Here is a 17,578-nt window from a genome sequence, read left to right as displayed (position 1 = left end):
TTTTAGTCCCCAATTTTTTTATTTTCCCAAGGGTAACAGGAGAAATTGGACCCCAAAAGTTGTTGTCCAATATGTCCTGTGTATGCTGATACCCCATATGTGGGAGAAAACTACTGTATGGGCACACGTGAGGGCTCGGAAGGGAAGTAGTGACGTTTTGGAATGCAGACTTTAATGGAATGGTCTGCGGGTGTCATGTTGCTTTTGTAGAGCCCCTGATGTACCTAAACAGTGGAAACCCCCACAAGTGACCCAATTTTGGAAACTAGACACCCTAAGGAACTTAAACCAACCAAAAAGAGACTTAGATCATATCGTTGCCGATAAAGAGATCTAGAAAAATAATTAAAATATATATTTATTTATTATTAATTTAAAAAAAAAATTATATTCTTTAATAAAACAGCAAAAGTTTTACCCAGTAGAAGGGTAAGACACGCTGACAAAAATCTAATATATAAAGCTCAAAGTGTGTATGTATGTGTGTATGTATGTGTGTATGTCCAGGCTAGGCATCCGCACCGTCGCAGCTACAGCCATGAAATTTGGCACAGTCGCACGTCTGGACCCCGAGAGCGTCCTAAGCTATGTTGTGAGGCGAAATTTTAACCCCGCGTGTTCCAATTCACCAAACAATTTTGCCCCTATCTACATACTGGGGGAAAAAGTGTGTGCGTGTCAAGCCCCGCCCCTCATTATGATGTCATAATGCCCTTATTTGCATAATGGGGAAGCAGTGTGTGCACATCAAGCCCCGCCCCTCATTATGATGTCACAATGGTTGCCATGGCGACGCTGATGTCATCATAGGTTGCAAGCCCCGCCGCCGCTCATTATGATGTCATAATGGTTGACTATGGGATGGAGGATGTGTGATGGGTATATGGGCACTCGACTATGGGATGGCGAATATGTATGATGGGTATATGGGCATGGGACTATGGGATGGAGGATATGTATGACGGGTATATGGGCATGGGCCTATGGGATGGTGGATATGTATGACGGGTATATGGGCACGGGACTATGGGACTATGGGATGGAGGATGTGTGATGGGTATATGGGCACTGGACTATGGGATGGAGGATATGTATGACAGGTATATGGGCACAGGACTATGGGATGGACGATATGTATGACCGGTATATGGGCACGGGACTATGGGATGGAGGATGTGTGATGGGTATATGGGCACTGGACTATGGGATGGAGGATATGTATGACGGGTATATGGGCACGGGACTATGGGATGGCGGATATGTATGATGGGAATATGGGCACTCGACTATGGGATGGCGAATATGTATGATGGGTATATGGGCATGGGACTATGGGATGGAGGATGTGTGATGGGTATATGGGCACTCGACTATGGGATGGAGGATATGTATTATGGGTATATGGGCACGGGCCTATGGGATGGAGGATGTGTGATGGGTATATGGGCACGGGACTATGGGATGGAGGATAATTATAATTTGTTACTAGATTATGGCCCGATGCTATCGCATCGGGAGGATGCAACAGCTTCCACCCTCTTGCCATGTTAACCCTCAACACACACACTCCTCTCACCTTTCACCATCTCCACTCACTCTTTCACTTCACATACGACCCCTTCTCTCACTCCGTCTCTCATACTCACGCCGTCATCGCCGCTGCTCCACGATCCCCGACATCTTCTTCCGTTGGCGCCATCCTGGATCCAGACGTTGTCCACGCCGGCGACATGTTCTTGCAGCGACGCCGTCTTGAGTACCGTGAAATCCCGCGATACTCAAGATGTTGTAGCCGGAAGAACATTTCGCCGGCGTGGACGACGTCGGAATCCAAAATGGCGTCTGCGAAATCTCGCGAGTTTTCGCCGACACCATTTTGGATCCCAACGTCGTCCTCGCCGGCGACATGCTCTTGCGGCGATGCCATCTTGAGTATCACGGGATTTCGCCAATCCAAAATAGCGTCGCCGCAGGAACATGTCGCCGGCGTGGATGCCGTCGGGATCCAAAATGGCGTCTGCGAAATCTCGCGAGATTTCGCCGACGCTATTTTGGATCCCGACGTCCTCCACGCCGGTGACATGTTCTTGCGGCAATGCCATCTTGACTATTGCGGGATTTCGCCGATCCAAAATGGCATCGCCGCAAGAACATGTCGCCGGCGTGTAGGACGTCTGGATCCAGGATGGCGCCGGCGGAAGAAGATGTCGGGGATCGTGGATCAGCGGCGATGACGGCGTGAGTATGAGAGACGGAGTGAGAGAAAGGGTCGTATGTGGAGTGAAAGAGTGAGTGGAGATGGTGAAAGGTGAGAGGAGTGTGTGTGTTGAGGAGTGGTGTGTTGAGGGTTAACATGGAAAGAGGTGTGCGGTGACGTCACCGGTTACAACTGGACGGAAGTTGTTACAACAGGAAGCTGCTTAGGGCATTTATTTGTTACTAGATTATGGCCCGATGCTATCGCATCGGGAGGATGCGATAGCATCACACCTCTTTCCATGTTAACCCTCAACACACACACTCCTCTCACCTTTCACCATCTCCACTCACTCTTTCACTCCACATACGACCCCTTCTCTCACTCCGTCTCTCATACTCACACCGTCATCGCCGCTGCTCCACAATCCCCGACATCTTCTTCCGCCGGCGCCATCCTGGATCCAGACGTCGTCCTCGCCGGCGACATGTTCCTGCGGCGATGCCATCTTGAGTATCGTGGGATTTCGCCGATCCAAAACAGCGTCGCCGCAGGAACATGTCGCCGGCGTGGATGCCGTCGGAATCCAAAATGACGTCGGTGAAATCTCGCGAGATTTCGCCGACGCCATTTTGGATCCCGACGTCCTCCACGCCGGCGACATGTTCTTGCGGCGACGCCATCTTGACTATCGCGGGATTTCGCCGATCCAAAATGGCGTCGCCGCAAGAACATGTCGCCGGCGTGTAGGACGTCTGGATCCAGGATGGCGCCGGCGGAAGATGTCTGGGATCGTGGATCAGCGGCGATGACGGAGTGAGTATGAGAGACGGAGTGAGAGAAAGGGTCGTATTTGGAGTGAAAGAGTGAGTGGATGTGAGTGGAGATGGTGAAAGGTGAGAGGAGTGTGTGTGTTGAGGAGGAGTGGTGTGTTGAGGGTTAACATGGAAGGAGGTGTGCGGTGACGTCACCGGTTACAACTGGACGGAAGTTGTTACAACCGGAAGCTGCTTAGGGCATTTATTATTATAGATACTAACCACAGTTAGTTACTATGCCCGGGCAGCACCGGGCTCTTCAGCTAGTTGTATATAAAATGAAAATACTGGACCGAACATGACACAATGTGTCTAATTCCTCATAAGGTTGAGAACATCCAATTCACAATTATTGTGATAGCTTCCTGAAAAAATCATTATAATGCAGCTTTATATAAATTTTTTTTTTATATATAAATCAATCATAATTAGACAATGTGCAAATAAACCATGTGACCAAAAGACTGCAGCATTTTCAGGATGATTAGCATACGTATAAAGGGTTAATACTGCTAATGTGCAAATATAACAAAAATACCTAGAGACAATTAAATCTTCTAAAGTGACTGCTGTGCACATACCGGTTACCTGTAACTAGGCTATTACCCAAAGGGAAAAGGACCACATAAATATATTATTCACCTAAGTCGGCGGGGTCCGGATCACAAGAGCAGCGTGTCCACCTTCTCCACCCCAACGCGCGTTTCACAATGGCTTCTTCTGACACCCTAAGAAACTTATCTAGATGTGTGGTGAGCACTTTGAACCCCCCAGTGCTTCACAGAAGTTTATAACACCCGGGCGTGAAAATAAAAAAAATCATATTTTTTCCACAATCATCATATTCTAGTCCCCAATTTTTTATTTTCCTAAGGGTAACAAGAGAAATTGGACCCCAAAAGTTGTTTTGCAATTTGTCCTGAGTAGGCTGATACCCCATATGTGGGGGTAAAACACTGTTTGGGCGCATGGCAGAGCATGGAAGGGAAGAAGCACCATTTGAATTTTTCAACGCAAAATTGGCTGGAATTGAGATCAGACGCCATGTTGCGTTTGGAGAGCACCTGATGTGCCCAAACAGTGGAAACCCCCCAATTCTAACTCCAACCCTAACCCCAACACACCTCTAACCCTAATTTCAGCCCTAACCCTAGCCCTAGCCGTAACCCTAGCCCTAAGCCTAGCCCTAGCCCTAACCCTAACCCTAATGGGAAAATGGAAATAAATACATTTTTTTAATTTTATTATTTTTTATTTTTCCCTAACTAAGGGGGTGATAAAGGGGGTTTGATTTACTATTTATGGCGGTTTTTATGTTTGGCAGCTGTCACACGCTAAAAGACGCTTTTTATTGTAAAAATAGTTTTTGCATCACCACATATTGAGAGCTATAATTTTTCTATATTTGAACCACCGAGTCATGTGAGGTCTTATTTTTTGCGGGACAAGTTGATGTTTTTACTGGTACCATTTTCGGGCACGTGACATTTTTTGATCGCTTTTTATTCTGATTTTTGGGTCGCAGAATGAACAAAAACCAGCGTTTCCTGAATTTCTTTTGGGGGGTGCGTTTACACCGTTCCGCGTGCAGTAAAATTGATAACGCGGTTTTATTATTCGGGTCAGTACGATTACAGAGATAACTCATTTATGTCATTTTTTTATGTTTTGGCGCTTTTATGCAATGAAAACAATTTTATGTAAAAAATAATTATTTTTGCATCGCTATTTTGCATCGAGCTATAACTTTTTTAGTTTTTTCGCTGATGACGCTGTGTGGCAGCTCATTTTTGCGGGACAAGATGACGTTGCCATGGTTATTTATATCCGTCTTTTTGATCGTGCGTTATTGCACTTTTTGTTCGGTGGTAAGATGATAAATCATTATTTTTTGCTTTGTTTTTTATTTTTTAAGGGTTTCGCTAAAGGGGCTAACTAATGGGACAGATTTATAGGGCGGGTCGTTACGGAAGCGCCGATACCAAATATGTGTACTTTTATTGTTTTGTTTGTTTTTTTTTATTTCCAAAAAATGAATTTATTAGGGAATATATATATTTTTTGTAATTTATTTAGCAATTTTTTTTTTTTATAAATTATTTTTACACTTTTTTTTTTTTACTTTATTACACAGTCCCAGGGGGAACATCACTGTCATGTGACAGATCGCTGATCTGTCACATCACAGATCACAGGCACTGCAGAAGGCTTCCTCATGCCTGCGCTTTGCAGGCATGAGGAAGCCAGCTCCCTGCAGGCCCCCGAAGGTCCCCGCTGCCATTTTGGATCCGGGGACCTGTAGAGAAGGAGGCCCCCGCAGCAGTGCTGCACATTGCGCTGCGCTTGGGGTCTCAGGGAAGCACGGATGGAGCCTCCTCCCTGCCGATGCTTCCCTTAACCCCCGGTACACTGCGATCGTGTTTGATCCCAGTGTGCCAGGGGTTAATGTGTCGGGGGCGGTCCGTGACCATCCCTGACACATAGTGCCGGGTGTCAGCTGTGATAATCAGCTGACACCCGGCTGCGATCAGTGGCGCTCACTCTGTGAGCGCCGCTTATCGCTATGAAGTACTATCCCGTCCTTGGGAATTAAGTCCCAGGGCACATGGACGGGATAGTACGTCATATGGCAGAAAGGGGTTAAAGGGAACCTGCCAGGTCCGATAATGCTATTAGGCCGGCGTCACACTAGCGAATAAATCAGACGAATGCAATGCAGTAAAAAATCGCATTGCATTCGTCCCAATGTTATTCTATGGTTTAGCTCCCATCATCCAATTTTTTGTCGGATCTTTTCCTCGGACCGAGACAATCGCAGCATGCTGCGATTGTCACCAATTTTCGGATCGGACTCACCAATGCAAGTCTATGGGTGCGATAAAAAATCAGATTACAAACGGACCACAAGTGTCACGTGCGAGAAAATCGCACCCGGTGTCCTTTAACAAAAGCAGGAAATTCATTTTGCAATACAGTAAAATCACACTGACAGGTTTAATAAAGGATAGATATAGACACATAGAATACATATATATATACATGTCATTTAGACATATATATTTATAATTCATACAGGTCTTCATAGCAGAATAGCCGCTAATTCAATAGCCAGCTTTTGTAAAATCATTCCCCAACCCGACATGAAATGACACATGGTTTACATACAGTAAACCATTTCATTTCATGTTTTTTTTATATGTCCCTGACTAATAATTAGATGAGGGTTTGTGTGCAAAATTTGGGACATCTATGGGTTATTTTAAGGGGTTAATTCGTTGTAAAATAATGCGTGGGCTCCCGTGGTAAAATCGCAACCAGAGAGGTAAAGCAGGTGAGTGAGGGCAGATTTTTATAGCCTTGAGAGGGACCATTCTTTTTGACCCCCCCCGGCTACAAAAATCTGCCCCCAGACACCCCAGAAATGGCGCATCTATAAGATGTGCCTATTCTGGCACTTAACCTCTCTATTCCCATTGCCCTGTAGCGGTGGTGAATGGGTTAATAGCAAAGGGTTAATGTCACCATTTGATTGTAAGGTGACATTAAGCCGATTAATAATGGAGAGGTGTCAATAAGACACCGATCCATTATTAACCCTAGACTATGAAAGTGTTAATAAACACACACACAGACATTAATTAAAAAGTATTTTCATGAAAGAAAGACACCTAGGTTTTGACAAATTTTTATTCCTCTGGTAATCCAAAATAAAACCATTATCTGCAAATAAAATAACATAAACAATCAACAATATCCTTACCTCTCCGCTGCTCAGTCATGTCCCACGCTGCAATCCTTCACAAAGGGGTTAAATAGTTTACAATGAGGACCGGTGGTAATGCTACCAGCCCCACTGTAATCTACTGCAGAATGACTTATTTCAGCTCTGCACAGCCTCACTGGCTGCCTAGAGATGAAGTAATTACCGTGGGAAAGTTTCTGACTTTTTTACCACGCTCATTAGTTCACTTCAGGTCAGCCAGGGGACTCTCCGTGGCCTCAGTGACGTCAGCATGAGTCCCCGGCTGACTTGAGATGAACTAATGACTGTGGGAAAAAGTCAGAAAGTTTCCCATGGTAATTAGTTCATGTATGAATTACAAATATACACTCACTGGCCACTTTATTAGGTACACCTGTCCAACTGTGTGTTAAGACTTAATTTCTAATCAGCCAATCACATGGCGGCAACTCAGTGCATTTAGGCATGTAGACATGGTCAAGACAATCTCCTGCAGTTCAAACCGAGCATCAGTATGGGGAAGAAAGGTGATTTGAGTGCCTTTGAACGTGGCATGATTGTTGGTGCCAGAAGGGCTGGTCTGAGTATTTCAGAAACTGCTGGTCTACTGGGATTTTCACGCACAACCATCTCTAGGGTTTACAGAGAATGGTCCGAAAAAGAAAAAAAATCCAGTGAGCGGCAGTTCTGTGGCCGGAAATGCCTTGTTGATGCCAGAGGTCAGAGGAGAATGGGAAGACTGGTTCGAGCTGATAGAAAGGCAACAGTGACTCAAATTGCCACCCGTTACAACCAAGGTAGGCAGAAGAGCATCTCTGAACGCACAGTGCGTCGAACTTTGAGGCAGATGGGCTACAGCAGCAGAAGACCACACTGGGTACCACTCCTCTCAGCTAAGAACAGGAAACTGAGGCTACAATTTGCACAAGCTCATCGAAATTGGACAGTAGAAGATTGGAAAAACGTTGCCTGGTCTGATGAGTCTCGATTTCTGCTGCGACATTCGGATGGTAGGGTCAGAATTTGGCGTAAACAACATGAAAGCATGGATCCATCCTGCCTTGTATCAACGGTTCAGGCTGGTGGTGGTGGTGTCATGGTGTGGGGAATTTTTTCTTGGCACTCTTTGGGCCCCTTGGTACCAATTGAGCATCGTTGCAACGCCACAGCCTACCTGAGTATTGTTGCTGACCATGTCCATCCCTTTATGACCACAATGTACCCAACATCTGATGGCTACTTTCAGCAGGATAATGCGCCATGTCATAAAGCTCGAATCATCTCAGATTGGTTTCTTGAACATGACAATGAGTTCACTGTACTCAAATGGCCTCCTCAGTCACCAGATCTCAATCCAATAGAGCATCTTTCATTTAATTCCCTGTACACACTGGAGTTACCCAATGCGGTTAAATTAAGTTTCTTATGTAAACCCACATCCAGAATGGTAATTGATCCACCCTTATCCGACTGAACAATTTTTAGATCTTTATTCTTACTCAATTCTTGAAGAGCTTTGTGCTCATGGAATGTCAGATTATGATGGGTCAGTTCCACTCTGTTATTTAGTTCTACCAAATCCCTTTCCACCGCTTCTTTGCGGCAGTTATTCCATATCACTGTTGAGTTATTATTTAATGTTTATATCATTGGTCTGTGTACACAATATGTTCAATATATGTATTTTTCCAGCAACATTTTTGAACTGAGTTTCAACCATTTACTCAGGTGTTTTTAACTGGTTTGTTTCACTGCTTTTAATTAAGGGTCATTTGAATATGTTTCACAAAGGAGGATATATTGCCAGTGTTGGAGCTCAGTTCGAATAGGACCGTGAAGAAGGCACATAGTGCTGAAACATGTAGTCCCTTGCTGGAATGTTACCAATTGTTTGGAGTTCCTCATCTATGTTTTATATGAATTGATGGATAAATAAAGAAGAAGATTTTATAATTCTGGTGAACTTTCATCTTTTTGCTGGATCCCAATTCTCTTATATTTCTATATATATATATATATATATATAGCTCAAGTGTGTGTATGTGTGTGTGTGTGTGTATGTCCGGGATTGGCATCCTCTCCTGTGTGATACTGTCTGCGGAGCCGTGCATCTAATCCTATCCTGTGTGACGCTGACTGCTGAGCTGTGTATCTAATCCTCTCTTGTGTGATACTGTCTGCTGAAGCATGAATCTAATCCTATCCTGTGTGATACAGTCTGCTGATCCGTGTATCTAAAGTAATCCTATCCTGTGTGATACAGTCTGCTGATCCGTGTATCTAATCCTATCATGTGTGATACTGACTGCTGAGCCATGTATCTAATCCTATCCCGTGTGATACTGACTGCTGAACCGTGTATCTAATCCTATCCCGTGTGATACTGCTCTCCTGAAATACTCTGTGCTGCTGTCACCTTGCTGGTTTTATGTGTGAACTATATGGCGGCATTATGTGTGAAGGTTATGGCGGTATTATGTGAGATCAATATGGCAGTATTATCTGCTAAAAGGGGACCCGTTCTAGGGTGGTTTTGACTGAGCACCCGCACATGGGTCAGGGGTAATAGATGCAGTCAGGGGAGGGCTGGTGAGGCAGCTGAAGAGAGGGTCTCATTTTTATTGTTACTGTATGGCTACCTTTCCCCCAGCCTGCTTCCCAGCTTCACCCCGGACTGCGCCTGTCACCTCGCTTTCACACATCGCCAGGACAGGATCTGAGGAGGGGAATGGGGTCTTTGCATGCAAAGTCTGGATCAGAACAGGCCATCAATCAGCAGAAATGTTTCCTGGATTTCTGTGGTGCTGTCACCCTGCTCCTCCCCCATATATCTCCCTCTGTGCCCCCATAGACCAGCATACTGCTCTCCTGAAATACTCTGTGCTGCTGTCACCCTGCTCCCAGAATCCTTGCTGCCTGCCATCCTCAGTGACTGAAGACCCCATTCCTCTCCTCAGATCCTGTCCTGGCGATGTGTGAAAGTGAGGCGACAGGGGCCTGATATATGGTGGAAGGAGCAGGGTGACAGCAGCACAGAGTATTTCAGGAGAGCAGTGTGCTGGTCTATGGGGAGCACCCTGTTCGGTGCCAGGGATTGTACATAGAGTGCTGTGTTTTATACACATGGATGGACCGTCTGCTTGTCTGCGCCACAGAAATCCAGGAAACATTTCTGCTGATTGGTGACCTGTTCTGCTCCAGACTTTACATGCAATGACAGTCAGTAACTTTGCAGGCCCCATCAAAATGGCTGCTCACTGTGTTCCTACATGTCATCCTCTCTTTTCCCTTAGCAAACACCCAGAAGGGGAGGAGAGGAGTGACATCACACCCATGTCAGCAGATTCCGCCCATAATTACTGCAGGGCAGTAATGTGAGCTAGCTGTACACTAGGTTTTTATGCCAAATTTCAGTAGCTGCTCCCCCTAGTGTTAACAAGTGGAAATTCCAAACTTTTTAAAATTATTTTTCATATTTTACAAAATTAAAAACAAATGATAATATTTTTTAAGAAAATGTAAACATTAATTCTTTACATTTTTTCAATTGCAGAAAAAAATTATTTTGGATGGCAGGTTACCAGAAAATGGGTGGAGCAGCTGGAAGTGACCTCATTCTTAAACAGGTGGGGCCCAGGCGAAAAACTCGTGTGCAGCTGCCCGGCATCATTACGTGACACGGCGACGGCACCGATGCACCACTCCTGCACCTGGCACTGCGGCGGCATAGGTCGCATAGAGTGGAAATGGCAGCAGGAGGTGAAAAGAACCCGACCTGGATGACACGACGATGAGATCAGCGAGTGGTACCTGCCACCTGCGGAAGGATGTCACCGGCGGCTGTCGGAGTCTGAGTCATCACATCACAGCGAGCAGGAACACAATCTCCCGGAGCCAAAACCAGTGACCACCCCGATGGAGCACCTGCTGGAGGAACATGCCGCACCGGAGTCACATAAGGCAGAACCATTGTGTTTGGAGCCAGAACCACAGCTGCAGCAGGGGACCGGAAACAGAGACCACCCTTGAAGAGCCTGGGCCGAAAGTAAAGGCCGCGCCGGGACTTTGGCAGCAGGAGCTGAAGAATGCAGCTGCGCCCGCGGAAGGATCTGACACCTGTGGGACAGCTAATTCATCAAGGCCTCCAGCGGTGGGAGTACGGCGACTCCTGACACAGCAAGGACCCAACCCAAGCTGAGACGAGTGAGGACGGAGCGTCACGACCAACAGCGGTGAGTGAGCCCCGACCCTTGAAATCAGAGGGCTGGTCCTTACCGCACTCCTCTACTCCTCCAGGGTGTAAAATTCTTCGGTCCACTGTCCCAGGGAGCACCCCTTGATTTGTCCCACAGTCATCAGGCACGGGGGAACAGGCCTATTATTATTATTATTATTTATATAGCACCATTAATTCCATGGTGCTGTACATGAGAAGGGGGGTTACATACAAAGTTATAGATATCATTAACAGTAAACAAATTTACAATGACAGACTGGTACAGAGGGGAGAGGACCCTGTCCTTGCGGACTTACCGGCCCATGCAAGGTGCAGGTGCAGAGTCAGGCGCTCCCTGGGTTCGCAGAGCAGGACCAGTTTTTACTCCCAGAACAGTCCGCATGAATAGCGGACATAATTGCTGAAAAGAAACAACAGGACAAGGAGATTTGGGCCCAGCTACATCAGCACGGGGAGGGCGCTATGGCTGGACAATTGGTCTACACCAATGTGGACCAGGGGTGCGGTTTTATCCGGGAGGCAGGGACTAATGATAAAGTTTATATTAATGCTGCCTCGGTAAAACATGGGAGACCCCTAATGGAAGGAGACTGGGTCTCCTACTTCAAAGAGGACTGCCCCAGACACTACTGCGCAGTAGTGGTGACATTGTGCCAGGAGAATGACATATTGGAACTATATGCGGGCCCACGACAGGAATGATCAGTGCCTCGTGCGACATCCGCCTCCAGCACTACCCCTGCTGCAACCTGGCAGCCCACGGACTCTGCAGCCCTCTTCAGCCTGTACGCGGGCATGGAGCCCTGATGAGAAGGCGGCACGGGACGCGTGCTGATGAACAATGTGTATAATAACTGTGCTCTTGTTGCACTCTGCTATATAAGCATATTTTGGGACTGTTCTGCGTCTCCACTGGTAAAAAAACAATATGCACTTCCAGAGACGGGAGCAATATCATTGTGTTGAAAGTACGTTTTTCTTGTTTTGTTGCGCTTTTCTGCTGGATAGAAGAACTTCACTTTACTGCAGCAGCAGAACGGTGTACAGGCTGCAGCAACAGACTGTCCGTAATACAGGTGGCCTACACATCAGCGGAAGGACGGTGCTCTGCTCAAAGGAAAGGGGATTACCCTCTAAGACTGTGGACCCTACTGAAAGGGGTCACTAAATGGAACATTGGTGTTAATATGGACACCATCTGAGGACTGTCAAGAAGAGCACTTATTTTAACAACGTAGAGTACAGTTACTCTTTACGGACTCGGCTCTTTGACCTTTCCCTGCGCATGCGCACTGTAGGAGCGCGGTGCCGAGGAGACTGTGTGGATGATGCAGGGACGCGTTATCCACATGAAGCAAGCAGGCGGACGGGTATCGTAAGAAGATGGCTGGCGCCAGGCCAAGAAGAGCAACACCCCTCGGACCGGACCACCCCGCAGGTGAGTATAATAGGTTATTTTTCTTCTCTCTTAAAGGTCGGGTTGGGGGCAGATATACAGCATTATAGAATGCTATATATCAGCCCTGAAAGGTGGTGGCCGTAACTTATATTGGCCAAAACTGGTGATGGGTTGCCTTATATGGACATCTGTGTTTTGATTTCCCTTCCTCTGTGGATTGGATGGGTTGTTGCCGACATCTGGTGAGAATTTCATGTCAATAGCACCTTTAACAATATATTAACTTAGAAAATTGGTGACGTGATTAATACTACTTTCTCTGACGCACAAGCCTTCGTTCAACGGGTAGAAGAATAAATAATGAGAAATATGACTTCAGCACCTTCCTATCACTGGAATCTTTGGATTATTCACTGACAGGGACTACTACTCCCATTTTCTATGTGCCTCAGCACTGCAATATTACACCACAATCAGTTTTAGGATTTTTCTATCCCCATGGGTAATGAGCTGCGTGCTCGGACCTCTTATCATACGATCTCTCTGAGAAAGCTACCTAGGAAACGTTTGTCAGAGTTCTGGGGTTTTCCATTCATGTATTGGTCTCTTTATGGTTTGTGTCATTACTGCATAGCCACTAAGATTTATTTCACTATATTTAATTAATCATTTCCCTGTTCTATTTATGATCTGTACGGATTCGCTGAAATTGTATTTTTTTGCTATATACAATAAGTATAATTTTAGAGGACACAACACCATTATTATTATTCCTATCCCCCATACGTTTTTCTTTGTGAACTTTCTTTGTTGCTCAGCTTCCCTCCATTTTAATATTTTTTATTTATCTATATTATAGAAGATGAAGAGCTGAATTTCTCCATCTTCTCCACTGACTGTGCGAGTACATCGAGTGCAGTGTAATGTTTTACTCGCACTCATAGACTTGAATGGGCGAGTGCGATCCGACCATCGGATACACTTTCAGCTCTCTGCGATTGTTCTCTCATTGCGAATTGGCAGGAGAAGAAAATCACAGCTCTGCTCTGCCCCATAGTGTAATATTGGTCCGAGTGCAAACCAAATGTTAATTGGGTCGCACTTGTCCGATTTATACACTCGTGTGAGTGAGTCCTTAGTAGGATTACAGTCACACCTCCTGCACGGATATTACTAAATCCGCAGGTCAAATGACCTGCATTTTTCCTGCGGATTTCTTTTTTTTGGCGGTTTTACTGCCGTTTTTGTGCGGTTTTCCACTGCGGTTTTCGACCTGCAGATTTGTAGAATGGAGCAGGTGGAAAACTGCAGCAAAACCGCACAAAAGAAGTGTCATGCTGCTTTTTTTCCGCACAAAAACCGCGTACATCACTTGCAGTTCTGCTGCAGATCCGCAGCGGCATATCTGCTGCGGATCCGCAGAAGAAACCGCACCGTGTGCACAGACCCTAATTCTTCTATTTCTCTTCCGGCATAGTTATGTGAGGCCTCATTTTTTGTAGCATAAGTTGATGTCTTTATTCGTACTAATTTGAGGTTTATAGAATTTTTTTATTGCATTCTATTCCGATTTTTGGGAGGCAGAATGAACAAAAAATAGCAATTTAAGATTTATTCTTCAGGTCTGTACAATTCCAGTGATAACAAGTTTATAAAAGGTTTTGTTTAGGTTTTCCTACTTTCACACACTAAGAACAATTTTATAGGAAAAAAAGTTTACTTTGCCATATTCTGAGAACTATAACTTTTTTTTACATTTTTTTTAATTACAGGGAATGTATTTAGATACATTTTATCACATTTTATGTCTCTTTTTGTAATAATTAACAACTCAGCATTTTTGCTTTTTTATGTTGTTAACCCTAAGGGTTAAATAGTGTAACGGTTTTAAAATTTACCGTATATACTCGATTATGAGCCGAGGCACCTAATTTTACCTATGTACAAGTTGCACCCTTTATCTAAAAAAAATACACGCCCCCGGAAGAAGGCTAGTCACCGAAATGCGCGTAGGGACCCGGCAGCACAATTTGTTTTAGGTAAATAAGCCGTTGTTTCTATACCTAATATTGCAGCACTTTATTTTTTACCATATATATTGCACTGCAGCACTTTTTGCATTGTCTGTGGCAAGGCATTGCTGTGGTATTCGGTTATAGCACTTTATTTATTTGCACTTTATTTTACCACAGATATTATATTTTGCACTCTGTCACTTTGTGACATGAATTTTGGTTTTGCTTTGTTATTTTGCACAAATTTTTTTTTTCAATACCAACACTATTGTATTTGTGTTACCTTGTTAACGCTGTGCATATTCATTAAATTGAAACTATTAAGGTGCATTCTTTGATATCTATACAATATATTTTTCATTGATTTATTAGGTAGAGTGATTAAGATTTTTTATGATTGATTTATAGACATATTTTACATGATATTGAGTAATTTATATATTAATTATGGCTATTGTGGCTTATTTTACCGTGTTATTTAATTTTCTTTTGAAATTTATTTATATATATTTTTAAAACGTTCTCCAATCTGATTCATCTGTTTACATCTTATTTTATTCTCTATTATAATTCAATAAAATTAATTTTAAAATTATTTTTATTTTTTGTCTTTATTGCACAATTTTTTGTAGGATTTTATCAATCATTACATTTAGTACCTCTTCAAAGAGTAAAATTTAAAAAAAAACAACTTCCCTAAATCCTGCAGTGTCTACATGGACGCCTGTGACAGAAGTAAATTCTGGCACACATGGCATGTATGATTTGTTGGGCACCCAGTTGGTCACAGTGTTAGTGCTAGAATCAGCATTTTCATTCCCATTGCGCTGCCTATAAATATATGTATGGATTTTTTTTTATTATTTATTTTTGCTTTTTATATCTTTTTTTTTAACAAACACCAATTCCCTAAAATTGTACCTAATGCTAATATGGGTCGCCCCTCACACCCAGGGCAGCGGGGTACTCGGTACTGTGCCGGTGTCAGGGGGATGTGTCACAGCAGCGGTGACCCGGTCCGTGGCCCTGGGCGCCCAATATCAATGGCGGTGATGTCAATAGTGTTATAGAATAGTTTGTGACGCCACCCGTGGTGTTTGGCAAGTAAGATGTTGAGCCAATGCTGCGTGCAGATCCGCTGGGACTGGAGGTGTGGGCAGCAAAGATGGTGTAGCTGCCCACAGGTGGAGCTGTAGTCCCAGGGCAGTGTAGGTGCAATGGATGAGTAGAGGCACAGAATGGTATAGATGCTGGTACCCAGGTGTAGTGGTGCTGGAATAACTGGAGGACAACAGAGTATGCGGTTCCAAAGCTTTACTCACTGTTTGCAGTTCACACAAATGCCTGCCTCCGCACTGTGTTCTTCAGGACAGGGCCCCAGCCAACCTCCAGGCAGGATAGGATTTTCCCCTCCACACTCCACCAATATGTACCTTACTGAATGACTCCTCCAATGCGCCTTTAGGTGCGAAGCACTCCAGTACTTAGTTACTCTGGAATGCCTCTCTCTAGGTGTTCCTAGTCTCTACTTGTATGACAGACAGCTGTAGCCTGCTTCGGTGACTCCTCTCTGCATCCCGGCTCATTATCCATGTGCTGTTGTGTCCCAAGTCTATGATGGGAGTAAGGCGTTAATGGCTCACTACTCCTCTGGTGTCTGTTGCCGGACATAAAGATCCAATCAACCTTGGGGACCGGGCCCCGGCATTTGCGCTCTGGACTGCAAGGGTTATCTCTCTTTCTCAACCTGATTCCCACCGTCCTTCTATTCTCCTTCGTTCCGATCTGTTCTATCTCTCTTATGGAATCTGTAGTCTCCAGTCTACATCTCTTTCTCCTTCTCTTCCTACCCGTGTCAGCTGGCCCAGTTCACTGGGGCAGCTGCAGCACTCCTTCCTCCATCCTTTCTTCCAGGGATCCCCACTCCTCATTGAGTGGCTGTCCTCTCCTACTCCGCCTGCCCTCTTCTTCAGACTGACCGACTGACTGACTGAAATCCTACAACTTCCCTCTCTTTTATATCTAACTTCACCCTCCTCCCCAGCACCTCCCGTGTTACTAAGCCAGGGACCACAAAAGGCACCCTATGACCTTTCCAGCATAAAGCATGGATGGGTCCCTGCTGAACTATCCTGTGTGTGGGGTTCAGGTGTTGGAAAGTGGAAGGGAGTTCCCACCCTACCTGGATGGTGGGGCACCATAGGAGAAGGTGCAGTACCTCTGTGACGACTGAAGCCTCAGGGGCACCACAAATACCCATACCCTAACGTTAGCGCTAGATAACTATTTCTAATCTAATTGCTCCCGTAACTAACCTACACCTAACTAAAGCTATTGAATGATGGATGTATGGACAAGACAAAATAACATTGAAGAAAAAAAATGAAGATATAGAAAAATAATATATATAAAAAATGACATTAGAGGTGGGAGGAGCGACGGGGAGACTGCGGTGACACTGGGAGATATAGGTGATTTAGACTTTTAGAGATATAGCACCTATCTGACAGCAGTAAAGCTCTGATCTCCAAAATAAGTCACTGAAAGAATGAGCTGAGCTGCTCTTTCCCGCATTGGATACATAGCGTGAATGGATAGTTACACTGACCATCTAATCACAGTGATCAGAGAGCAGGGGACTACTGACACTGGTCCCCACATCTCTTCACAACCTTCTAAATGTCGCAATCACTTTTCATCGAGACATCTGGGGGGTTAATCAGGGAGGGGCAGTGCTGGCATTGTCCCTGGCTGTTACTGCAGGACCTCGGCTGTCATCTGAGCAGGGCTCCAGAGGTGATTGTGCAAGAAAGTGATAAGAGACAACTGTGGGCACTCAGCTGTCACTGTGTGTCGTCATTGTTTTCACAAAACGGAAATATGCCGAAAATTTTGAAAATTTTGCAATTTTAAAACTTTAATTTTTTATGCCCTTAAATCAGAGAGATGTATCACACAAATTTCTTAATAAATAACATTTCCCACATGTCTACCTTACTTAAGCACAATTTTGGAAACAACATTTTTTTTTGTTAGGAACATATAAGGGTTAAAAGTTGACTAATGATGTCTCATTTTCACAACAAAATTTACAAACCATTTTTTTAGGGACCACATCATATATAAAGTCATTTTGAGGGGTGTACATGACAGAAAATACCCAAAAGTGA

Source organism: Dendrobates tinctorius, unplaced genomic scaffold (genome assembly GCF_039654945.1).
Source record: "Dendrobates tinctorius isolate UK_male_01 unplaced genomic scaffold, ASM3965494v1 ptg000129l, whole genome shotgun sequence".
Taxonomy (NCBI): domain Eukaryota; kingdom Metazoa; phylum Chordata; class Amphibia; order Anura; family Dendrobatidae; genus Dendrobates; species Dendrobates tinctorius.
The sequence above is the reverse complement of the archived record's forward strand: the minus strand, read 5'-3'. Positions refer to the sequence as shown.